The following is a 26056-nucleotide window of genomic DNA, read 5'->3' as shown; positions in this document are numbered from 1 at the left end:
AGATGGAGGATCTGAGTGGAGGATGATGAGCCCTGATCTGAGCAGGCTGGGAGATCTCAGCCCCGGGACCCGCATGCTTTTGTTCCTCTGCTGGTACCTTCATGCGTATGGAGAGTGGTCTCAGCATGGTTGTGGCTGTTTCTGGAGGTCTTTGGCTGCCGGGGCTCTGCTCGGGGCGGGGAGGGAAAGTCAACTAGGCCCCCTCCAAGGGGCTCCTGGTGAGGACAGACAGGCTTGGGGGCAGGAGACACTGCACTGTTCTCTTCCGGGAGCTGGGTTTTATGCCAACGTAAAAATGCCAATTTAAAAATGAAATATTGGATTTAACAAAATATAGAACAAACTGTGAATGCTTAGAATGAAAATAAGGTCCTGCAATTTATTTTCAGAAAAATTTGTATACTTTAAAATTTTCATGTTTATTAGAGACGTTATTCAAATGAATCCTAATTTATAACTTAGTTTGGATAAGTGGACTGGTATCTATATAATTTATTAAGTTTTTGGAAAAGTGGTACATATTTTTAATGTGTAATTTTTATTTAGGTAGAGTATGAACTCTATACTGCTATTTTTTCTTGGCCATTAATAGCCTGTTGATTAAAAAGCAAGGCATATTTCAAAAAACTAATAAAATCCAATGCTAAAATATCATTTTCAACTAAATTAAACTGATACCTGAAAGAAAATAATTGAATTAGAGTGGTCAGAATTTTACAGCTCTCTGGTTTATATAGTAGGTTTTATGTTTTATGTTCTATTTGGTGTTGTTTTTGGCCTAAAGTGTCCTGATCATCTGGTAAACCTTTTTGTGTGTAATACACATATCAAGTGAAATAATCAGATTCCTAAGAGATTAACCAATTAATCTTAATGCTTGCGGAGATGATTGTTGAAGAATGATGAGATTCATATAAAATAAACTTCATTGGCATCAAGATATTAGGTGGCTCTTAATAATTGCTATCTTGTTAAATTTTATAATACCTGCCCTAAGTGTCTACTGGGAAATGGTTCCCAGGCATTTGGATTACCAGGCTGATGGATTTCATAAAGTCATCGTTGCAGTACTGAATGCTAGGACTTGGTCTTAAAAGATTTTCAGGTTAAATATCATTTGGGAGTCAAAAAGATAGTACAGTGGGTAGAGCACTTGCCTACAGGTTGCCAATCCCTCGTACCACATATGGTTCCCCTGGCCTGCCAGGAGTCATCCCTGAGTGCAGAACCAGGGGGAAACCCTGAATACAGTCAGGTGTGACTCCAAAACAAAAAAAAAATAAACTAATATCATAGTTCAATATATTGTAAACATCTTTTGACACTGTTATTTTTATGGTTAGAGATTTTTATGAAAGAACAGAAAATGTTATTTTTCCAAACACTGCAGGTCTTTAGGCAAACATGAACATTTCAACCCTAAAAAGATGAAATGCCAACTGGCATAATATTTGCATACATAATTTTTGGATACTTAACTTTTCATCTCTCTGAATCTACTATAGCTTTTTATAAAACTGTCTCATCACTTAGAAAGGTCATAAGTTTCATTCTTTCCTTTTCTTATCTCTTTTATAGAGTTGTCTTTTATTTTTCTTTTTGGGTCACACCCAGCAATGCACAGGGGTTACTCCTGGCTCTGCTCTCAGGAATTACCCCTGGCGGTGCTCAGAAGACCATACAGGATGCTGGGAATCGAACCCGGGTCGACCCTGTGCAAGGCAAATGCCCTACCATCTGTGCTCCAGCCCTGAGTTGTCTTTTTTTTTTAATTAAGGCACTGTGATCTGCAAAGTTATTCACTATTGACTTTCAGAAATACAATATTCCAGAATGAACCCCACCCCCAGTGTCAGCTTCCTTTAACCAGTCCACCCAGGTCCTCTTTCACCCTCCAGTCTGACTCCTTGAGAGGCACACTTTTAAGTTTGAGTGTTACAGTTTGTATCTTCCTGCTGAACATTTAGAACTAAAGTGCTATTGGATCTATGCTTTGGATATATATATATATATATATATATATATATATATATATATATGAGCTCCATCCCTTCAATGTACTCTGTCTCTGTTCCCTTCCACCTTTTCTTCCTTCACCCTTATTTCTTTCTTCCCCATATCCTTCTCAGTTACATACACTAGGGTCATTGGTGATCCAGGTATCCCCCTGTGAATATCTTGCATTCCCTAGACCTGTTAGTCTATATACCACAGACAAATGAGATCATCTAGTATTTTTCTTTCTTCTGACTACTTTATTTAACATAATAGATCTCCTTCTATCCATGATGCAGCAGATAGCTTGAGTATTTATGTTAATTTTTATAGTATTAAATATAATGTGAATACCAAAGGAAAAATTAGAATATGGCTTCTGGTGTTAAGTTTATTCACATCCTTGCTCTGCCACATCACTGTATCACTGTCATCCTGTTGGTCATTGATTGCCTCGAGCAGGCACCAGTAATGTCTCCTTCGTTCTAGCCCTGAGATTTTAAAAATGCCACATTTGAGTCTTTTTCAGGGTCAGGAGAATGAGACCCATCATTGTTACTGGTTTTTGGCATATTGGATACACCACGGGGAGTTTGCCAGACTCTGCCGTGTGGGCAGGATACTTTTGGTAGCCTGCCAGTTTCTCCAGAGTAAGAACTAGATAATAAGATGTCCAGGCTTCTGGGAGCAGGGTTTTATAGTCTCTGGGTCTTGGCCATTGATGGAATTACACAGCGCCAGGGGCAGTTGGTGGGTGTAATGCCTACATACTGGAAGATGGGGAATCTGGGTGGAGGAGGCCCAGTCCCAATCAGAGCAGGCTTGGAGATCTACGCCCCGGGTCCCGCACACCTGGGTTCCTCGGCCGGTTCCTTCATGCATGAGGCTCATCCTACCACATGCTACAAGTAAATTAATCTCCATGCTCAGTTTCCTCTCTGTTATATGAGGATTAAAGCATCAACTATATAAATTGTGTAGTGGTGAAGTTAAACAAGACATATGACATTTAGATGAACATCTGTTATATAATAAAAGCTTATGATATATCTATTGTTACTATTATCATTTATCTAGCATAGAATTTTAATACTGTTAGTCCTAATAAAATATTGCTTTGTCTACAAACCATTTGATAACTTAATAGTGCATTTTATGTATACCCAGGATCACCATTACAATTGTGAAGTAAATGTAGTGAGCAAAAAATACCCTCAAGTTATTGATGCTTCTAATCAAAATCTTAAATATGAAAGAATATTCAAAAACTCTAAGACAATCTCTTCTTACCGGATATTTCTAATTAGAAACTTGACTTTTAATTAAAATATTTCTAATCCCATCTTTCAATTCTGTAATCACATATACACAGAATTTAATTAAAGTATTTCTAATCCCATATTTTCAATTCTGTAATCACATATATACAGAATACACACAGAAGTGGTTTAAGGAACCAATTACACACATGACCTTCCTTCAACACATATGACCAAAACAACAACGTAAGCATATATCTCAAAAATCTGGAGAAAGAACAAGTGAATCTAAGATAGTAGAAAGAAGGAAATAACATACTAAGATATACATACATATGGTCATTTGTTGCTACAGCATAACCTAGATTATCCTGTCTGATACAGTGTTTATTTGTATATTCATTTATTTATCAAATAACTATATGCACTTACGCTTGAAGAGCAAAAATATTTTCAGAGCAAAGAGCAATTTCAGAAGAGAGAAAAGAGGCAACCAGTTATAAGTTATTTGAGTGTGGGATACAGCTAAGAACTCAGGATAAGGAAACAAAAAGTTTCTTTTATTGTTTTGGATTAATAGTGTGTGTGTGTGTGTGTGTGTGTGTGTGTGTGTGTGTGTGTGTTACCTGAATTGCAAACCATAACACCCAAAATGAGAGAGTAAAAGGGAATGTGCCTGCCACAGAGGCAGGGGGGATGGGGTGAGGGTGGCAGATGGGATACTGGGAACATTGGTGGTGGAGAATGGGCACTGGTGGAGGGATGGGAATTCGACCATTGTATGACTGAAATGTAATCATGAAAGTAAGTCTGTTATTCTTTCTCACGGTGTTCCATTAAATTTTTTTTAAATCGCGCACGTGTGTGTAGATGCGTTTCTGTCGATTCATTTTCATATTTGCAATAAAACTCTTCCTTCTCCCTCCCTCTCCACTCCCGTCTTCCCTTTCTCCCTCCCACCCATCTTCCCTTCCACCCATCTTCCCTCCCCCATCTTTTCTTCCCTTCCTTCCTTCCTTCCTTCCTTCCTTCCTTCCTTCCTTCCTTCCTTCCTTCCTTCCTTCCTTCCTTCCTTCCTTCCCTCCTACCTTATTCCTGGCTCTGTGCTCAGGGATCACTCCTGGCAGTGCTTAGGGGACTATAGGTAATGTCGAGGGATTGAATCAGGGTTCTACCTGCAAGGCAAGAAGCTTACCTGCTATGTATCTCTGGTCCTGTACCATTTTTTTGGAGAAGAAATATAAAATGCAAATGCATCCTCAAAGTAGCAGGGGAACCCTGTGGCCTTTGTCCCTGCTATTTTCAGAGTGGCCTGCTTCTCTCTATGTGGGTCAGTGCTGAATGCCAGGGGCAGAATAGAGTCCTCACAGGAAAATTAACAGTGTGGTAGGGTTGTTTTTGAAAAGCAGCATCTAACAAACTCAGAGTGTGTAATGGAATAATTCTTAGTTTTGAAGGGATTATGTTGTGAAATCTCAAACGTCTAAAGCCCTTGAAGTGAGGATGATCTGCACATGCCCTTGATAAAGCTCAAAAAGTACAACTGGCCACCTTGGTCCTCAGTCCAAGTGCTTTTGCCCGGGCTCTGCTCAGCTGACTGTGCACACACCATAAAGGTCAATGCTCCCCAGATCTTTATTTAGAAAGATGATCTCAGCATCTCAATGTCTTAGAGTTCATTTAAGTGACAGGTCAGAAGCAAATCCCAAACTGTAGATCAAAGGACTGTCTTAGAAAGACGGGTGATTAATCCTGGTTCTGGGAGGTGCATTTAACCAGAATCTCTATTTAATTGTCAAACATCCTTCCCAAACATAATGCGTTGTTGTTTTTCTTGAGATTTCACCAAGCAATCAAATGATTTTCACATTGAGTTTTGACTCTAAAGTGAAGAATGAGGGGTTGGAGCAATAGTACAGCGGGTAAAGCGTTTGCCTTGCACGAGTTCGACCCGGATTCCATTCCCAGCGTCTCATATAGTTCCCTGAGTACCTTCAGGAGTAATTCCTGAGTGTGGAGCCAGGAGTAAACCCCTGAGCATCACCAGGGGTAACCCAAAAAGCAAAATAAATAAATAAATAAATAATGAAAGGTGTGTAGGTAGATATTCCCAGACAGATTTCCCATATTCAGAGCTGACAGCAGGGTGAAGTCGGGTGGTAGGGTTGTGGTGGGGGGCAGGCTTAGAAGGTAGGAGTGGGAGTATGGGGAGTGGGGTGTGTGTAGGCAGGGAGGGGGAAATCTGTGGCAGAATTTCCCAGGCTAATTCTGGGTGATGGAAATGAGATTCAGTTGTTGTCCTATATTCACGTTTTGTTCTCTTATTCCTCCAGAATTGGCCACTGGAACATGAAAAACATGCCACTGAGGCATTTTTAGGCAGTCAGTTCTCTCTTTGGTAGGTATTACTTTGAAGTGGTATGTCTAGCACAGGGTGCAAATGCTCCATGGGGCTCTAGCAATGAAGTCTGAATGTTGCCAGTCTAAACTCTCAACACTAGGGCAGTTGTTTATCTTTTCCAGTTTTCCTTATTACTCAAGTGCACCAGTTCAAGCTCTAAGATGAAACCATCTCACTGTCTACCTGTCTATTGAAGAATTTCTCCAATGGAAGACGCTATAACCAGATTATAATTAAAATTCTGTATGGCCTTTAGTCACTGTATTGTGACTAATATCCCTAAGGATGAAGAATCGATCTTCCGGTACACAAACTCTGTTTTCTGATTGAATAGAAAAGTCAAATAATAGAGAAAATTTGAATTAGCATTCATTTCTAATCTATACTTTGTCAAATGCTAACATAATTTGATGATGGAGATAAGATTTTTGAGTTTGGGCATGGGAGGGGCAGTCCCGAGCAGTGCTGGGGTACCGAGGGGTCATTCCCAGCAATACTTAGCCCAGCTGCTTTGTCCCGACTATTAGGCTCCTGGTCCTGGTGATGTGGAGCATGGTGCTTACCTTCTGTAAGGAAATTATAAACCAAGATCGTTCGTTGTGTCATTTTGTTGTATCGCAGGGGATCGTCTATGTGATTAGGAAAATCTCTGGGTTGAAATTTAGTTTTTAAGAGGTAAAACCTACTCTCACAGTAAATATGACTACACACAAGACCTGTTTGTTAGAGTCAATATATATCTTTACATCCTCTACATGCAGTGAACTAGTGAATACTACACTCTATCTGCAGGGGCACAGGACCCAAACACTTCAGAGATCTCCGAGACCTGCTCTAAGGAGGACTTTCATTTAGACATGAATTAATTGAAAACAGGGAATATACTTTGAGTGAAAACAGAGACCAGTAATTCTGTGTTATATCACTTTTTAGGAGACAAGAAAATAAACGGTCAGTAAATACATAACAGAAAGCAATCACAGAATAGATTTACTTGTAATACATATTGTAAAAATCTTAATGACTTATCCACTAAGAAATCTTGTGCAGGTAATCAAGGGCATGGCAGTAGAAGGGAAAAGGCGAGTGTTAGTTACTAAATTTTGATATAATAGTAACTTAAAAAGCTGATGAAATAAAGCTCTTCGAACCCAAGGGTGTAAATTTCCCCATTCATTATTAAAGGTGATGTAGCCATTGGGCTACACTAGCATGTGACAGGGACAAATGGAGATGTTACTGGCGCCCACTCGAGCAAATCGATGATTAACGGGAAGTCAAGTGATCAAGTGATGTAACTTTTATAGCAATGTTCGAATAATGTTTTCTAAAACAATGCAAAGAAGCAACTTTTTGATCAGTTACTAAGTACCATACTCTCCTCTATACACTTTGCAGGTTTCATCTTAATTTTCTATAAAAAAACTATTAGATGATTCCGTTATTAAGTTCATTTTCAAATAAAGGAATGGGGTACAGAAACTAAATCACAGGCTTAAATGGCAGATCCCAAACATACAGGTGGTAAAAGATAGGTTTTCAGTTTCTTTAAACAGCTTTCATAAATATGTTGTGAAGTTGTGAAATGTATGCAAGCTGTGAAAAAATGCATAATGTAAATTTCAGCACTTTGAAAAAAGAGGTTCTCTTTTCAAACATCAAACAAACGTGTGTGTGTGTGCGTGTGTGTGTGTGTGTATATACATGTTGACCTGGCTAATTGTTTGAATCTGTGGAACTCTGAATTTCATTTCTCTATCTAGAATTACAACTAAAACCAGAAACTTGAGATTGTTTTATTTGTAAGTCATTCTAGTATTTGGTGAAAGAAATAGTTCAAGCAGCATAGATAATCCTTTAATTTCTGCTACTCACTCACCACAGAAATTAATTGTCTTCTAAAATCTGAACAGGGAACGACATACACAAGGAAGTGAAGACAAATTCAGTCCAGATAGATAGCACTGAGTCACAAGTTTAAACGACAACCAAACTTTATTCTTAGAAAGCGTGTCTGGGACCAAGCTGGAAAACTACTTGAATAATCCCTTGGTCTACTGAGACATATAATTAGTCATAAACTCTTAAATAGCAGAGTATTATTTTCCGTAGTGTCCTAGGTGCCTTGTTAACAAATAACTCTAGGAATATTCTTTAGAGAGGTGTGAGGGTCTTCCAAGTGGAGACCCCTCTCCACTTGCCAGGAATTCAATGTTGGCATCTAGAACCTGCAGACCCCAAATACCTGGATTATCCCACCCCCTTTGTGATATTAGGGGTCTCCGGCGCCACACCCAACATGCTCAAGTCCTTCTATCTTTTTACCCACGCTACTTTTATTTTTAAAAATGTCTAATTTCGAATGAACAGATTAAGCAATGCCCTTGTCTGAATCCTAAATTTTGATGAGTCTTCTCTCAAAGATGGTGGCTCTCTTACCTGAGACTAGGTATGTTTTTACCTTTTTTCGTGCCCTCAGCTTGGTTCTTAATCCCACACTCATCCCCTCATTGTCGAAGGATATGGTGTGCATCCTAGGTGGGTTTGGGGTCTGCCGGAGCACTCAAGGCTGTGCTGGGGATTGGGCATGCTACAGAGGGCCTTGTCTTTCCCAGGTACGTGCTCGATCACTCAGTCACGTCCTGAGGTCTCTCTCCTTTTCGGTATGTGAGTAAACAGATACTCGGGAATTAAAGCATCCAGCTAACAAGTCATGACAAAACTTTACATGATTTATATATGCTCATATGAGGAAATTTCATAGTCCTGTCTGAACCCAGACATTTTCCTGCTTTGAAATCTGTGTCATGTCCGTTCAAGAGTTTGAGTTGTGCTGGCTTTTCCTACTCCACCTCATCCTGGGGATAAAACAATGAGGGAAGTAATGCTACAAGTTTAGAATGCTGAAAATGCTTCCCCCCCCGCCCTCCCTTGAAGGACTCTTAAATGCTTGCTGCTTTGATTGAAAATCAGGGAGGAGGGATATCAGGAAGAGAAGTGAGTGCAGTTAGTGATGAAGTGAATTATAATTTTTTCCTTTTTGTTACCTTATTTTGATTTTTTTGACTTTTGGGCCACACCTGGTGGCTTATTCAGGACTTATTCCTGACTCTGTACTCAGGGACCACCCTTGGCTTGTTCTGAAGACCACATGGGATATTGCAGATCAAACCTAGTCACAAAGTTCAAGGAAGCTCCCTATCTTCACTACATTGCTGTGTCTCTCCTTTTTTCTTTTTTTTTCTTTTAAGTTATCAAAGTTGTCTATAGAAAGAAGATCATATGGTGATAGTTGTGAAATGATATTAAAGAAATATAATTCCAGGAGCTTCAAATCCTGCTTTTTATTGACCTACCAAGAAAACTTTTTTTTTAAAAAAAAGTTTTAAAAAAAAGTTTTTTTAAAAAAATTTTCACTGTATTTTCTCTAGTTGGGGAAGTTTAAGCAATTTCATTTTTATTTGGTGCTTTATGATTAGTCTGATCTTGTCTTTTCTCATTTCCAGTGTTAATTATAGGTCCCTAATTCTGGAAGACAAATTAATCACCATCCAAAAGGGAAATGAACTTTCTTTCCCAGAAATATCACATAGTCTCATGATTTCTGATGTCAGCTAGTCACACTGTGGTCTTGCAAGGAAAAGGAAGTCTTGGGGACAAGTGTCTTTTGCAAAGGAAAATGAAACAGCAGAAATAAAATATGTTCTTTCAAGAGAATAATAGTGCCAACTACTTTAACCATTCACCTGAAATAAGAGCTTTTAAAAATTATTAAAATTTAATACATAATAGTTAAAATTTAAAAAATTATTTATATTTAAGGTACATATGTCCTTCAAAACCCTCATTCCTTTTGTCACTGTTGTTGTAATGAATGGTCCCAGGTTCTTGGTTGTGAGAACAGTATAGTCAGTGTTTGCCTAGGGTCATTCACTTTGAGACTCAGTATTCAGATGTACACTAAAATTCCTGGTGGCATTCTCACACGTTTTTAATTACTTGCTTGAACATCGCTTCCTTTTGCACCAGATTTGGTGCCCTCTTGGAGATGCCAGAAGTTCAGACAGCCGAAAACACGCTTAGCGCATGTGGGTGGCCCAGGGATTGGACTCATGGCATTGAGCTTGCAAGTACTTTTACCTATTGAGCTGTCACCAGACCTCCTAAAATATAGTTTCAATTGCACTGATAACCTTTTAAAATGTATTATTCTCTCATTGGATCCCTTTTTAAAACTTATTTTTGTCTCATGAGACAATCCTACCATTCAAATGTTTTAACATCTGATCTTTGCTCTCATGCAAAGTTTTCACTTCTGTTTTGCATTTTGAAATGCAAACATCATGCTGATGAAATAGAGAAGGACTACATCTGTAACAACTCTAACAACACATCAATGAGTACTTGCTTTAGGTCAAATTCATTAAATGATCTAGCTTTTGTAATTTAGGGATGTTATTTTAAGCACCCCTGTTTATTGAGCATTTCTTTCATCAGAAGTACCACCAAGAAGCTAATAAGTGGAGTCAGCTTTGTAGTTAGCAACTCTGTGACATTAGGAAAATGACAATTTTTCTAAGACTCAATGTTGTCCATAATGGGGTGTGTGTGTGTTCTTTCTTAAGATAAAGGTTATTTATGTACTTAAGCATATGGAAAAAAAGTCACTAAATAGTAGCTATTACAATTAGTTGATCAGAATGAAATAAAATGTTTTCTGGATACTTTAATGAAGGTATTGATATTGGTGGTGTGTCTGCAGTATGAAATCATAAAGATGTAACATAGTCTATAAAATTTTTATCTTTCATAACTAATGCACAATTTATGAATAATATATTTATTTATTTTTAATTTTGGGTCACACCCAGCAATACTCAGGGGTCACTCCTGGCTCTGCACTCAGGGAATATTTCTGGTGATACTTGGAGGCCATATGAAATTCCAGGACCAAACCCAGGTCCTCCGCATACAAGACAAATTCCTTACACACGATTCAATAACTCCAGCCTCATAATTTCCTAATTTAGTGATTTTTTAAAATCTGCACTTGTTATATCCTTTCCACTCTGACAATACCTAAGAAATGACATTGAATAGGATGATATGATAGAATATTTAAGAGAATTTTCAAAGATTGGTTTGAACAAGACAGATGAAGCTTAGTTCAAGCCTTTTGTGATGTACAGTATTTTTTTAATCCATGAAGAAACAGGAGATCTCTATAGAGAGAGGAATAGCATCTGTCAATCAAAGTGAGGGAATCAGGTTTTTACATTGTAGATGAATTTGTGCTTTCATGAAACTTCACTGAAGCCAAGGATCAGTCCCATTCTTGCTAAGTAAGACATTCTCAGTGTTTATCATAGTGACAAGCCTTGCAATAATTAAAAGAAGAACACACATTTATTAAGTGAACTAGTGAGCTGAATGTTTTGGGTACAGCCAAGTGTGAAATGGTAACTTTTTAAATTGACACCTGAGCAGGATGGACAAAAGCTAAGAAAATGAAGTATGATTCCTGTTAGAGAATTTAACAGATACCTCTTTATCTTTAACAGCATTATTTTCATTTGTTGAGTTTGGGGGCATATCCAGCAGTGCTGAGAACTTACTCCTGGCTCTATGTTCAGGGATCATTCCTGGCCGTACTTGAGGAACTATCTGCAGTGCCCAGGATTGAACCAGGATCAACCAAATGCAAGGCATGCACCTAATTTCTGGTACTATTTCTCCATTCTTAGGAACATTATTATTATCTTTCCGTCCTTAAGAACATTATTTTCATTTTCAACTGCCTAAAATTTAGTTACAATTCATAACAAGTCTCTAACTCTCTCATTTTCCTAAAAACTGTAAAAAATAAAGTTTCAAATCAATTAAGTTAGGCACTTTTCCAACCAATATACTCTAGATTTGTTTCCTAGAATATAAAAATATGAATTTAACATACTAATAATTTTAATGTTGCAATTAAATTTTATTTTGATTTTATCAAAATTTTTGTAAATACTTTTAAAATTTGTGAGACTTGTTACTGGTGCCCGCTCGAGCAAATCGATGAACAATGGGATGACAGTGCTATAGTGCTACTTTCAAAAATTAGTATTTCCAAAAAGATGTGGAAAAAATAGGGTTATTACTGAAAATCATAAAATTCACTTCATTTTTTCAGTTTCCAAAGGGGACATTTTCAAACTTTTAAACTAATTTCTTAGGCAATGATTACCATTCATTCTAGACAACACAGACATTCTTTCTGCTTTATTTTTATATGGGTTTGTTATTCATGTATTTCCCACTAAGCAAATAGTTGATTCTTTTTCAACCCCTCCCACAACTTCTTATTTCTATAATAATTGTCTTACCTCCATACCTATATGTAATTATGTAGTAATTATTATTGCACCAACATTCAATGTATTTCATTATGGCTGTATAAACGCTAAACCATGTAGTATTTCATGATCACTTTTTTTATTTCTTGAACAACTCACTTTTCATCCCCCAGATAGTTATATGTGTGTTTATAATTGAATCCACACTTCTGATAATGGAATAATTTACTTCATATCAGCTTCAATAACTTGTTTGTCAACTTTTGCTGCTAAGTGTCATAGGTTAAGACTACAATGCAAGATGACCTTTGGTTTCATTCATTTGCAGCCAAGCATTTGGTAAAGCAGTGTAGCAATTTGGAATATCTACTCACATAGCAAGTATTCCAAATCAGGGATGCTTCAAAAGTAAGTTGTTCCAATAAGGAAAAGGCAGCATCAATATTTCACAAATAGACTTTTGCTCATTTGCTCCTAAACTTGACCTCTGACCTCTTAATCTTTGAGCCAACAACCTAAACAAACTCATTGTTCAACTTATTGTATGAGACTACTATAATTCTGATATTGAAACATAGCAAGAAAAAAACCTTTCAGGCAATTTCCAGTATTAAACAAAGTATTCACTGAATCAGGTCTAGTAACATTGTGGAATTATGGCAAAAATTCTAAATCTCAAATTAATTTTTGGAATCAGATAATATAATTCAACTCATTAAAAAGCATGTAGAAGAAAAATATATTACTTCAATAGAGGCATAGATTCCTTTGCTAAAAACATAGTGCTTATTCCTAATAAACACCACCAGAAAATTCACAGCTCAGTGCCACAGAATGATTAAAAATGATCAAGAATTTTAAAAGTCCAAACGAAACTTAAGAAGTAATCTGGCTACATAATTTTAAAAATCGCATAATTCTAAAATTAAAATCAATCTCTTGTGCTGAAGCCCAAGGCAGGAATTGTTCGGGGCAGCTCCTAGCTCATTGCACAGGGCTTGCTCCTGGTTTTGCTTAAGGAAACATGTAGTTCCTGGCATTGAATCCAACTGTCTCCCACATAAAGCCTGTGCGCCAAACCTTTGTACTAACTCCTAAGAATTAGAATTTTATCAGTAGAGCATTTTAAAATGCATTAGCATAGTCAGGGAAGGAGGTCTCTTCTTGGACAACAACCACAGGTTTACATACCTTTCTTACCACTGAGGCAAGTAGCTAAAATTGGCAGAAATAGTTACTGATGACAGCAATGTTGCTATCTAAGTTGATCTTATGACCTACTGTGTAAAACAGAAGGACCACAGTGAATACAGTATTCTCTATGAGGTCAGCAGATGCCATGGAACCTTCCTGGACGAGTAGGGGATGAACAGTCTGCCCACTGGCCCTCCAATGAAACTATTTCTTAGTTGAAACAAAATCCCTGATTGCTACATGAAATACATTCCACATAACGCGCATGGTATTATTTACTTTCTCATCTCTCAAAGCTTACTACTCCTGCTAATGCTTCAAGACAGATTAATCAGAAGTACTCACTTTCTTCATGCTATGCTTTGCTCCTAGACTTGACCTCTGACCTCTTAATCTTTGAGCCAACAACCTAAACAAACTCATTCTAAACTTTAGTACTTAGGAACCCATATGGGCTTCATTCATCAGTGCCTAAGGACTGCATCACAGCACAGGTATTTTCCATCTTAGAAAGTTTGAAGAGCATAATTATAATTAATAATCAGTAACTTTTATCATAAGTAGCATAGATGGGGGCTGAGAGGAGGTGACGGTATTCATTTTCAAACAGAGAACACGAATTTAATAGTTTAAACCAACACAACTCAATTATCCGAAAGTTTCTGTCAATTGGATTCTTAACGCCAGGCCCAGAGGCTAAAACAATGCAGCTGCCCATGCCAGGGTCTGGACAGGTCCTTAGTATCTCCCCCAAAACTGACTGAGACTTGTGAAGTAAAACAAAATAGGAGACTAACACCCAAAAATAGCCGAGATAAGTACCAGGAGGCTTGGAGGCCAGTCGCACACGCTAGGGGAAAAGGCAACTCAGAGAAGGGAGCACCAAGTAAAGGGTATTGGGAGGATCCTCCCAGGATGGGAGATGCATGCTGAAAGTAGACTATAGACAGAGCATGACTGCCTCTCAGTGCCTCTTTTGCAAACCACAACACCCAAAAGGAGAGAGAGAACAAAAGGGAATGCCCTGCCACAGAGGCAGGGTGGTATGGGGGGGATGGGGGTGGGAGGGATACTGGGATCCATGGTAGTGGGAAATGGGCACTGGTGGAGGGATGGTATTCGATCATTGTATAATTCACTTAAAATCATTAAAAATAATTGAAACCCAAGCACAAAAATTTGTAAGTCTACAACTGTACCTCATGGTGTCTCACTAATAAAAATTTTTTTAAAAAAGCAAAGCAGAGCCAGGACTTATGTGAGAGTGAAAGCACAGGCTCTAGAGTACGGTGGCCTAGCAGAGCAAGCCCTGGCCGGCCTTCTTTATGGAGGCCAAAAGGGAAGTGCTGAGGATGGCAATGTTGGCTGACTGGGGAATCCTGGCAAAGGTCTTAAGTGGCGTGTGCAGGTTGTGGTACAGAAGTCTTAGGGCTTTTGTATTTCCATAGCTTTTCCCACTTTTACAGTGCTATTCCGAAATCTCTCTTAGCAATTTCTGAGCCAGAAAGACAGCCTATGTGGCAGAGCACACACCTAGTTTGTGTGAGGCCCTGAGTTTGGTATCTAGAACTGCACAGCTGCCTGAGTACTACCAAGTGCAGACCCAGGACCCAGAGCACACCACTGAGTGTGTCTTCTTAATTTTTTAATTTAATTTTATTTTTTTTTATTTTTTGTTTTTTGGGCCACACCCAGCTATGCACAGGGGTTACTCCTGGCTCTGCACTCAAGAGTTACTCCTGGTGGTGTTCAGGGAACCATATGAGATGCTGGGAATCAAACCCGGGTCGGCAGTGTGCAAGGCAACCACCCTACCCGCTGTGCTATCACTCCAGGCTCTGAGTGTGTCTTTTTAAATAGTTTTATCAATTGTTTGATTTTTTTTTCTCTCCTTTCTAGCCTTCGGCTGTGTGCAATGCCTAGGAGATGTGTATCCATACCACCTAAGCTAGATGGAATAGTCCTAGGCTGACACTACGCAATTTGTTTTGTTCTTCTTGCTCCCATCCAAACTACCTACATGCATGGTGTCGACCAGGCTTGTGGGTTTCGTATTCTACTCAGGGTATGAGCTGACTGAATGTCCATCTGGTTGTAGAACTGAATTCCTCGTTTTCCGCTAGCTTTTGCCATGGGAAGATTCTTAGTTTCTAGGAACTGCCAGCAGTTCTTTGTCACTTTCCCCCAATTAGTACGTGGATATTGGCTTTCTTCCAGGCCAGCTGAAGCACATCTCTGATTTCTTCTTCTGTGACCTGCAGGAGAAACTGTTTCTGTTCTAAAGAACTCATTATTGTCAGGCTCACCCAGGATAAGCTCTCAATCTCAAAATTAACTGATCTGGAAACTTAACGACTTCTGAGAAATTCCTTCTTTTTAGTATGTAGGTCAGTGTTTGATTGACTAGCTGGGATAACGTGTGTGTGTCTACGAGAGGCCTGGTGCTTAGAAATCTACTACCAAAGCAGCAGAAAACAAAGTAAAGTGGTTACTGTCTATTTGTTTGTTTGTGCTAGACACCTAGAATGTACACAGGACAAGCTTTGAGAAGTGGAGATGTGATGAAGTCATAGCCAAGGTATAGAAGTCTTCTTAGTAAAGATTCTTGGGGCAAGAGAATTTCCTACTCCATTTCCTTCCCTCTGATCGCTACTTTTTTGGAAAAACTCCTCTCTGTAATGAAAACAGATGTTTAAGACTTTCTACACATAGTATGAACTTGACTGGCAATATATAATATTAAATATATATAAATACATAATAAATTACAAATACAAATGTTTAATACATATATTAAGGGCTAGAGCGATAGCACAGCAGGTAGGGCATTTGCCTTGCACGCAGCCAGCCCAGTCCTGCAGGGTTTGATTCCTCTGCCCCTCTCGGAGATCCCGGCAAGCTACAGAGAGTATCTCGCCAGTACAGCAAAGCCTGGCAAGCACCCGTGACGTATTCGGTATGCCAAACACAGTAACAATTGTCATAATGGAGATGTTACTGGGCCCGCTGAGCAAATCGATGAATAACAGGAGGACAGTGACAGTGACATATATTAAATATTCATTACATATTTCAATTGGTCTATTTATAATTAAAACACTATTATTGATCTGTTACATTCAGAAACAAAAGCCACAAGATGATATATACAACAAATTAACCCAACTTGAACATATACTCACTCACAAAGGGCAAGACCACCAGTGTCTCAAAGACCCTCACGTGCTTTGCTAGACTCTGTGTCTTCCTGTCTCCCTCAAATTGGCCATTACGATGATTTTTAAGGCAACCATTTCAGTTTGCCTCTTTATTATTATTATTATTATTAATGTTATATAGCCACTGTGAAATTACAAAGTTATTCATGATTGTATACTTTCAGGCATACAATGTTTCGGCATCCGTCCCTTCACTGGTGTCTACTTACCCTCCACGATGTCCCCCCAAGCCTCACCCTACTTGTCTCCCACTGAAAAGTCTGCCCCTATAAAAATTAATTTTTGCTCTGTGGTTTACAGTACAATACTGATAGGGCTTCATGCATAGCTCTTTATCCCCTCCCAAACCCCCCGTCCACCTCCAGTTGAACACTTCCTTCTATCAGTTATTGTCCCCTCCCTGTCTTATCCTTAATCTCATTCTGAAGTCTTCTTTTTTTTAAAAAAAAAAGAAACATTTCTAATGAGAAACTCGCAGAAGGCAAGATAGTATGTCTGACTTCCTTCAGCATTAATTTTTGAATTTGTTTTGTAAGACTATACAAAAATCAGTTTGTCCTTTCTATTGCTAATGAGCTTGGAACGCCTTCAAGAGCCTCGAAGAAATAGCTAAGAGGATGAAGAACCTCGGCTCCAGGCACATCTCTTCGATTCCACTGTTCTTCCTGCATTAACATACGCGTCAGAGACCTGGGCCCTACATAAACAGGATGAGAACGCTATTCCATTCCGGTCTCCCAAAGAGGAATCAATTGAAAGAACTGTGCTTGGAGTATCATGTTTCACTCAAACAAGAGAAAGAATCTGGAGTTCTGACTTCTGTCTATGATCAAGAATCAGGGACGCTGTCTTGTTTGCCAAGACATCAAAAATCAGATGGGCTGGTCACGTAATGAGATTTGGAGACGACCGCTGGACTAGAGCCGTTACCTACGGGATTCCACGGGATGTCAAAAGACCGCGTGGCTGCCCACCTACCAGTTGGTCAGACTTCTTCATCAAGATCATAAACGATCGGTTTGAGGCTCTTTGTGTTCCTAGAACGAACAGATGCCATTGGGCTACATTAGCACGTGACAGGGACAAATGGAGACGTTACTGGCGCCCTCTTGAGCAAATCAACAATTAACGGGAAGTCAAGTGATCAAGTGATCAATTGATCATTGCTAATGAGCCTGGTGCTGACCACAAGTAAGGCTTCTATGTGTGGCACACACTTGCTGCTGTGAGTGTTCTGAGGAGTGGGACCACTAGCTTTTAGAGTACGCATGCACTCTGCTTCAGTAGTTACTTCAAGGGGTACATCCCTTCACTGCATTTCATGTTTCCCAGAGTGAAGACTTCACTCTAGTGTCTACAGGGAACAGACCTCCTGCGTTCTGCCAGAGTGGAGACACTCAGTCACCCAACAGGGCGGTGAAAGAAAGAACTGGAGGAGTCTCCATTTCATTCAAGGTTCAACATTCTCCTCACTTTAGTCTGCCCTTGTTTTCTTTTGTCCTTCCAGTGGGGATAAATGTTAAGAGAGACAGAATTCTGCTGACTTCTCTGAATGTCTCGTTAGTTTCGAGCGTTCCCTATTACCCATTCCAGATTCATCTACTTTAGGTCTGTTGCCTTTTTTTCATTCTTGATGGTTTTCACACTTTTGGTGTTGGTGTTGCTGGTGTTCCCTAGGCTTTGTCTTTCTTAGGTTTATACTTTTAACATAAAATCCTAAGTCTTTTTGTTTTAGTATGGAGTAAAGGAGTACAAGAAGAGAAAAGATACTTGTCCACTCCAGTCTTTCTGGGAAGGCAGCTTTCTTGAAGTGTTCTGCATTCCTCTCAGACTAACAGAAATCGCTTTGCAGTATGTGAAGTGGTTCACAACTTCTTCAAATAAGCTCCTAGCCAGCTTCCTGTGGTTTCAAATTTGTTTCCCCTTTTTTTCTGTAGCTGTTGGGAGGCGTTTGAGCCTTTCCATCTCACAGAGTATCACTAGGAAACATGCCATCAGGAGCACCCAGTCTAATATCACATAACTATATGTTGATGGAAACGAGATATTCATGAGCTGTGACTTCCACTGTAATGAGTAGTTATTAGGATGGTCTGGAATTATTTAGGTGTTTTGTTTTTTTGTTTTATGCCGGTGGTCTAAGAAACTGTGTAGCTGAGATCATAATAGAAACTGTTTTGCTGGGTGAATTTGGGGGAAACAGATAAGAATGTCTCACTATCATCCAACTGATGGCCTCACACTGAAAAAACAAGGGTTGTTAAATGAGAGGGAATTCTGAAAATTGTGCCAGGTTCTTCTGTGGCAGGCGATATAGTCAAGTTGAAATAAATAGTTTTAATTATTATTTTGAGCAAATTACTTAAAGGGCTGCATAAATTCTGGCAACATGGGGCCAATATACACCTCTTATCATGGAGAAGAAAAAAAGAAACGTAACCTCCTTGCCAAAGTGCCTTTTTAATTGCCATTTAGAATGGTAACTGGTACTAGGGAGAAGGTGGGAAAATTTACTGAGACACCAAGGAAGAATTCAGGATTAGAAGGATCAATGTCTCTTTTCTTTTTTTAATTTAATTTTATTTTTAAATTTTTTTCTTAAATTTTTATTAGTGAAACACCATGTGGCACAGCTATAGACTTACAAATTTTTGTGCTTGGGTTTCAGTTTTACAATGATCGAATACCCATCCCTCCACCAGTGCCCATTTTCCACCACCACGGGTCCCAGTATCCCTCCCATCCCCCATCTCCCCCATCCCACCCTACCTCTGTGGCAGGGCATTCCCTTTTGTTATCTCTCGCCTTTTGAGTACTGTGGTTTGCAAAAGAGACATTGAGTGGCAATCACGTTTGGTCTATAGTCTACTCTCATCACGCATCTCCCATTGTGAGAGGAACCTCCCAACACCCTTTATTTGATGCTCCCTTCTCTATCTGAGCTGCCTTTTCCCCTAGCGTGTGCAGCTGTCCTCAAAGCCATGGAGTAATCCTCCTGGTACTTATCTCGGGTATTCTTGGGTGTTAGTCTCCTATTTTGTTACTTTGTTTTCCCAGATGAATGCAATCTTTCTATGTCTGTTCCTCTCTTTCTGACTCATTTTCGCTTAACATGATACTTTCCATGTAGTACCACTTGCATGTAAATTTCATGACTTGGTCTTTTCTAACAGCTACATAGTACTCTGTTGTGTAAATGCACCAAAGTTTCTTTAACCAGTCATCTGTTCTCGGGCACTCAGGTTTTTTACAGATTCTAGCTATTGTAAACAGTGCTTCAATGAACAAACAAGTGCAGATGTCACTTCAACTATACTTTTTTGCCTCTCTGGGGTATATTCATCAATGTCCCGTTTCATCTTGAATTTTAGTGTTAGAAAAGTCTCCCCAGGAAAAGAAGACTTCTAAACTGTTGGTGGAAATGTAAACTAGAACTGCCTCCCTTGAAAAGCTTTATGGATTTTTAGTAAGATAGCACAGCGGTAGGGCGTTTGCCTTGCACGCAGCCAACATGGCCGACCCGAGTTCGATTCCTCCGCCCCTCTCGGAGAGCCCGGCAAGCTACCGAGAGTATCTCGTCCACACAGCAGAACCTGGCAAGCTCCCCGTCACGCATTCGATATGCCAGACACAGTAACAACAAAGTCTCCAATGGAGACGTTACTGGGCCCGCTCGAGCAAATCGATGAACAACAGGAGGGCCTTAACCTTTACCTTTACCTTTAGTAAGATAGTAAGAATAGATTTAACAAGCATTCACTCCTAACAATGAATTCACCACTGCGAGGAAGGGAATTGGAAACCACCAGTTCCACTCTTCCAATGCCTATTTGAAGAATATGAAAACACTCATTTTCAAAGGATCCAGGTACTCTTTGCAGTCTTCACTTATGACAGTTGAAATAGGAAAATGGACCACGGACAGATTAGTAAATGAAGAAAAACTGGGAAATACCCACAGTGGAATACTATTCAATCCCAAGGAAAGGTAAAATATTGCCATTTATAACAATGGATGGAGTTGGAGGCTGTAATGAAATGTCCATTTTACTTAGAGATATAAATAAAAAGGAGTAAAAGGGGCCCAAGGATGTGGCTCCAAAGATCCAGCATATATCCTTGCATGTCAGAGGCCCTGGGTTTTCTCCCTAGCACTGAATGCCCCTTCAGTCCCTTGAGCCTGCTGGGTGTGACTTTGGCGAGCCAAGCAGTATGAAAGATCTGGAAGAGGGAAAGAAACTAGCAGACATTATTTATTTATGGGCCATAACTAAGGTAAAGGTAAGGTAAAGGCCCTCCCGTTGATCGTCGATTTGCTCGAGCTGGCCCAGTAACGTCTCCGTTGGAGACTTTGTTGTTACTGTGTCTGGCATATCGAATTCGTCATGGGGAACTTGCCAGCCTCTGCCGTGAGGGCGAGATACTCTTGGTAGCTTGCCGGGCTCTCCGAGAGGGCCATAACTAAACACAGCTATAAATAAAACAAAACCAAAAATAACACCTGGATTTGGGAGTTACCAGAGGCACAGAGAGAAGAACACATCAAGAGCATGGTGTTGTGGGATTTCGGTGGTATGGGTGGGGGGGATTATGACAGCCTACTTTTGTGTTTTTTTAAGGACTTGTGGTGCGGGTGGGAGGTTTGGGAGATACCTGGTGGTGCTCAGGATCTACTCTCTACTCTGTGAGTTCTCCCAGCAGTGCTCAGGGCACCAGCAGTGCCCAGGCTCAGACTGAGACGGGTTGTGTGCAAGACAAACTCCTTCACCTCTGTATTATTTCCTTTGCCCTGATATCTTTCTTTTGAAGATATGTGAAACAGGGCTCCTGCAAAGTACATAAAATAATGGCAACCAATATTACATCGCTTTTAAAAAAGAAAAGGCAAGGGAAAGCCCCCTCCTGGCCTAGGATGTTGAGTAAAGCAGATGGGGTGAGAATGCTTCGTGGAAAAAGGTGAAACACCTATTCTAGCTTGGACCTAGAGAGTCTCAGTCAGGGGCTAATTCTACCACAGTGGGCAGGGGGGTTGGGGAGGAAAAGAGAAAGAGAGAGAGAGAGAGAGAGAGAGAGAGAGAGAGGGAGGGAGAGAGAGAGAGAGTGTATCTGCCATACAGGCAGGCTGGGATTGGGGATGGGAGAAAAACTGGGGACATTGGTGGTGAGGAATATACACTGGTGAAGGTATAAGTGTTTGAACATTGTATGACTGAAACCCAATCATGAACAAGTTTGTAACTGTGTACCTCACAGTAATTTTTACAAAAAAGCACTAAGAACCAACAACTACTCTAAAAACATGAAAAAAAGTGATTTCTGAGAATAGAGGTGGGAATAAGCCTTGGACATTGTCAGGTGTCACTCTTCACAAAAATAGACATTTTTTAAAAATGCCATAAAAATTAACACTACTGTAACTGTATAGTCTATACTAAATTTTTAAAAATCATACTCTACCAATGGACATCTAAACCATCTGACTAACAATCACTATTGTGTTTGAAAACCATTAAAAAATATATCTGCCGGGGCTGAAGCAATAGTACAGCAAGTAGGGCGTTTGCCTTGTATGCAATCGAAATGGGTTCAATCCCTGGCATCCCAATGGTCGCCCGAGCAGCACCACCAGGAGTAATTCCTCAGTGCAGAGCCAGGAGTAACTCCTGTGAATTGCTGGGTGTGACCCAAAAAGCTATATATATAATATATATATGTGCCTAATATCAGAAAGAGAAAGTGCTTTGGGTTTTCAATTTCTTCAGAAATTTGAACAAATATCAAAACTAGCAGAATTCTGATTTCTTTTTTTTTGAAGATAAAAACATGCATTCAATAGTAAATGAAATAAAAATAGAGGCAGCAGCATAGAGAGATGTGTCTTACCACATGAAAATCTAGACTATGTGAGCAGAAACCTATGGGAATAGGGTATTTGGATACTGTTCGGCAGACAAAAACTTGTCTGGAGTCCAGAGAGTAATGAGTTCTCATTTACTAGTCTGGAAATCTCAGACTCACAAGGACCAGGGAAGAAGCAGTCATGGGGGCCGTGTGGTGGAGGGGTTAGCACCACTTGCCCTTCTGTTCATACCGTCTAGAGCATCTGGGACTGTCTTGTTCCCTGGGCAAATACCTTTGTAAATGAACACTTAAGGTACTGGGTTCCAACTTGGCTACCAATAGCAGAAAGAGCCTCTTGCCCCCATTAATTTTTGAGCTAAAGGATAGTCTCTTGATTTTTTGCATCTTCCAGTCCCAGCTTCCTGCCAGACACAAAAAAGAATTTGGCAGCACCCTTGATGCTCTGGCTGCTGAGTTGATTTTTCGGTACAGTGAAGGCATTAGTGTGTCGCTCCGGGCCATTCACTCATTCTGTGTCATAAATCTCTTCTCGCAATATGAAGGCTCAGACTTCATTAACTGCTGCACAAAGCATACTAAGCATTCATTGCCATACTTCTGCCATGATTAATTTTCTTAGAATTTGAATTCACAGCAAAAATTAATGAGGAGGTGGAGGGAGGGGCTTTCAAGGAGGGAAACCGGCTTTGTGGATTATAGGGAGACCAGTGGAGCTCAGATTTCTGCATTCTGTGTGAGGTTTCTCCCCACCAATAAACAATCCCCAGTCGCAGTGCCCAGATGCTCAGTTGGGCTTCAGGTTCTCGGTGTTATCTTCCCATTGAATGATGCCTGAGGAACTTGGGTGGTTTTGTTTTGATTTCTCTTGTCCAAGAATCACTGCCTGATCTCTCTCCCCCCACCGCAAGAATCATTGATTTTTAAAATTAATTTTTATTAGTGAAACACCATGAGGTACAGTTGTAAACTTACAAATTTTTGTGCTTAGGTTTCGATTATACAATGATCAAATACCCATCCTTCCACCAGTGCCCATTTCCCACCACCACGGATCCCAGTATCCCTCCCATCCCCATCCCCCCCATCCCAACCTGCCTCTGTGGCAGGGCATTCCCTTTTGTTCTCTCTCTCCTTTTGGGTGTTGTGGTCTGCAAAAGAGGCATTGAGTGGCAAACATGTTCAGTCCATAGTCTACTTTCAACATGCATCTCCCCTCCTGGGAGGATCCTCCAAACACCCTTTATTTGGTGCTCCCAAGAATCATTGATTTTTATAGAAAATTCAAAACTTTTTTTTTTTTTAAAAAAAAGGAACTCTGACTTCAGAAGGTAAAAATTCTTACCTCTTCCTTGCTTCACTTGGATTTGAATTGAAAAAGAAAAAATCACCACGCCTTAATCCTTACTCCCTCCTGTTTTCTCAACATTTCTTCGAGGCAATTTGGCTTCCTGGCTTCTACCAGCCCATCCAAGCATTACCTCAGGACCATTACAGTGACCCCTATTGCCCACATAAAAGGGATTTCTATGTCCTATTTTAGCTCTTCTGCCCCACAGGTACGGTAGACCTATGGAATGTCGGATTTGTGCTAAGCGCCTACATGTTGGTATTTACGCTCAGATTTTCGTGAGTGGCTGGCTTAGGTTCCCAGCTTCCCATCTATTAAAAAGAGAATTTGGTGTGCTTGAGGTCTGGACCTGCTGTTAAAGCAGAACCTGCAGCTGCCTACAGGACGGGGTTTCAAAGCTAAGAAGCCAAGTCTGTCCCTCTTCCCTGGACATTGTTTCACTTTTAAAGTCCCATCTCTTTATCTTTAAGCACTAATTCACTACATACCATAAGAAAAAAAGGAAAGGAGTCGCATTTTGAAATCCATTATATGGTAGGTATTTTTTTCAGGCAGAATCACTTAGAGCATTATTATGTCGATTCATCTCTATTTTAAAAGCATGAAGTAAATTCCCTTTTTAATGAACAAAAAACTGAGGACTGGGAAGAACCTCAGGTAAAACAATGAACAAAAAGTGGTACCCCCCTTCTGCATACAGTGTAATTGGGGAGAACTTGAAATCTAGTCGAGAGTTCAAATTCCTTGCTCTTTCTGGCATAAGCTGGGAAAGAATCTCAGGGCAGTCTTCCAAGTTAGGGGTGGAGACCGTGAGAAGAGGATGTCACCAGGACGAGGAGAGAGCCGGGAAGGCACGGGGTTGCTGGCGGGCAGCTGAGGGGCCTATCTGTTGGGTTTGCCTAGAGGGGCCCCACAGGTGAAGGCTGCAAAGTTCCTCTCTCCTAGGATTCCAGTGGAAGCTGATCAAGTAAATGCATCTCTGGAGAGCACAAGAGAATGTGTGGGACCCCGCAGATGCCAATGCCAGGTCCTTTCTAGAAGGCAGGAAAGGATTATCCAGGGAGCCTGAGGGAGAAGGGGAACTGAGTTAGCACAACAGGCTAGGGCACTCTCACTCCCAGTTGCCTCAGTGTAGAAATCTCATTCCATTCCTCCCTCCATCCCTTCCTCCTTCTCTCCCTCCCTCCTTCTCTCCCTTCCTCCCTCCCTTCCTCCCTCCCTCCTCCTTCCCTCCCTCCTTCCTCTTTCCTCCCACTAACCTTCCCTCTCTCTCTTCCCCTCCCCCATCCTTGAATTGTCATCTTGAATTATTTATTCTTGGTCCATACTTCAAAATCCGACTGCAGAAGTGAGTTACGAGGAAGCCAGCACGGGAGTGTTTTATAGCTCTCTAGATGACTCAGGCATCTTCTGCCTATAAGTATATTGATGTAGGCATCCATTTCTCCTAAGTACGCACTATTCACTCCTACTTCCTGATCCATCTACCACAGCAGCGTATGTTGCAGTAGCTGCAGTGACATTAAGCAGGTTTCCTTACACAGGAATCCTCTACTCACACGATGCCCCATTTCTACTTAGTCTTCCTTAATGGATTTCTTAACATTCGAAGAGAATGTTTGCAGGATTCCAAAACGGATGGGCTCGAAGCTCCGGCTTAGAGAGTTAATTATAGATTTTAATTTGAAATTGACCTCTTCTCGAGGTCACTCCCTGACTTAAGAACCATCTTAGCCCAAATTGCCTGCAGCTTTTATTTCCTTGTGGTTTTCCAGGGCTCTGCTGACACACGCCGTAAAATCACTTTACCTCTCAATGCTTCAGGTTTCTCTTTTGTAAACGGACTGGTAATACAGACTTGCTCTGAGTCAGTTCTGTGACAAGCCGTGAAAAATGAGAGCATGTTAAATTGCTACTCCTTCCAACTCAAAGTTTAAGGCTGTTCTCAAAGGTTTAAGTGACATTCAGCTCCACAAATCAATAGCTCATTTGATTCCATTTTCTTAGACCTCCTGTTTCACAATTCTGTTCTATCATTTAGTATTAGAGGAAATCAACTTGCGGTTCTTAAAACATATGGGGAAATGTAAATTTCTTATTTTGAGTTCTGAGCTAAAATGTGTCACATTTGGTTGAACTAGACTTTTGGTTTTTTTTTTACTAATATTCAGAATTTGGGGTGCGAGCAATGGCAATGGGCAGGATACCTGCCTTGCATGAAACCGACCTGGGTTTGATCCCCAGCACCCCATATGGTTCCCTGAACCCTTGTAGGAGTGCTCCCTGCCGGGTGTGGCCTCCCCAAATAAACAAACAAACAGAAATTATGACAGGATTACCAAATTATGTAGAAAAAGAAAAGGAACATTATTGAATTACTTACATTCGGATTTAAAGTTACTCGAAGGGTACCGAGGAGTAGATAGGGCAAAGCTTCTTGC

The sequence above is a fragment of the Sorex fumeus genome, unplaced genomic scaffold, assembly GCF_029834395.1.
Source record: "Sorex fumeus unplaced genomic scaffold, SorFum_2.1 ptg000002l, whole genome shotgun sequence".
In the NCBI taxonomy this organism is placed as follows: Eukaryota; Metazoa; Chordata; class Mammalia; order Eulipotyphla; family Soricidae; genus Sorex; species Sorex fumeus.
The sequence above is the reverse complement of the archived record's forward strand: the minus strand, read 5'-3'. Positions refer to the sequence as shown.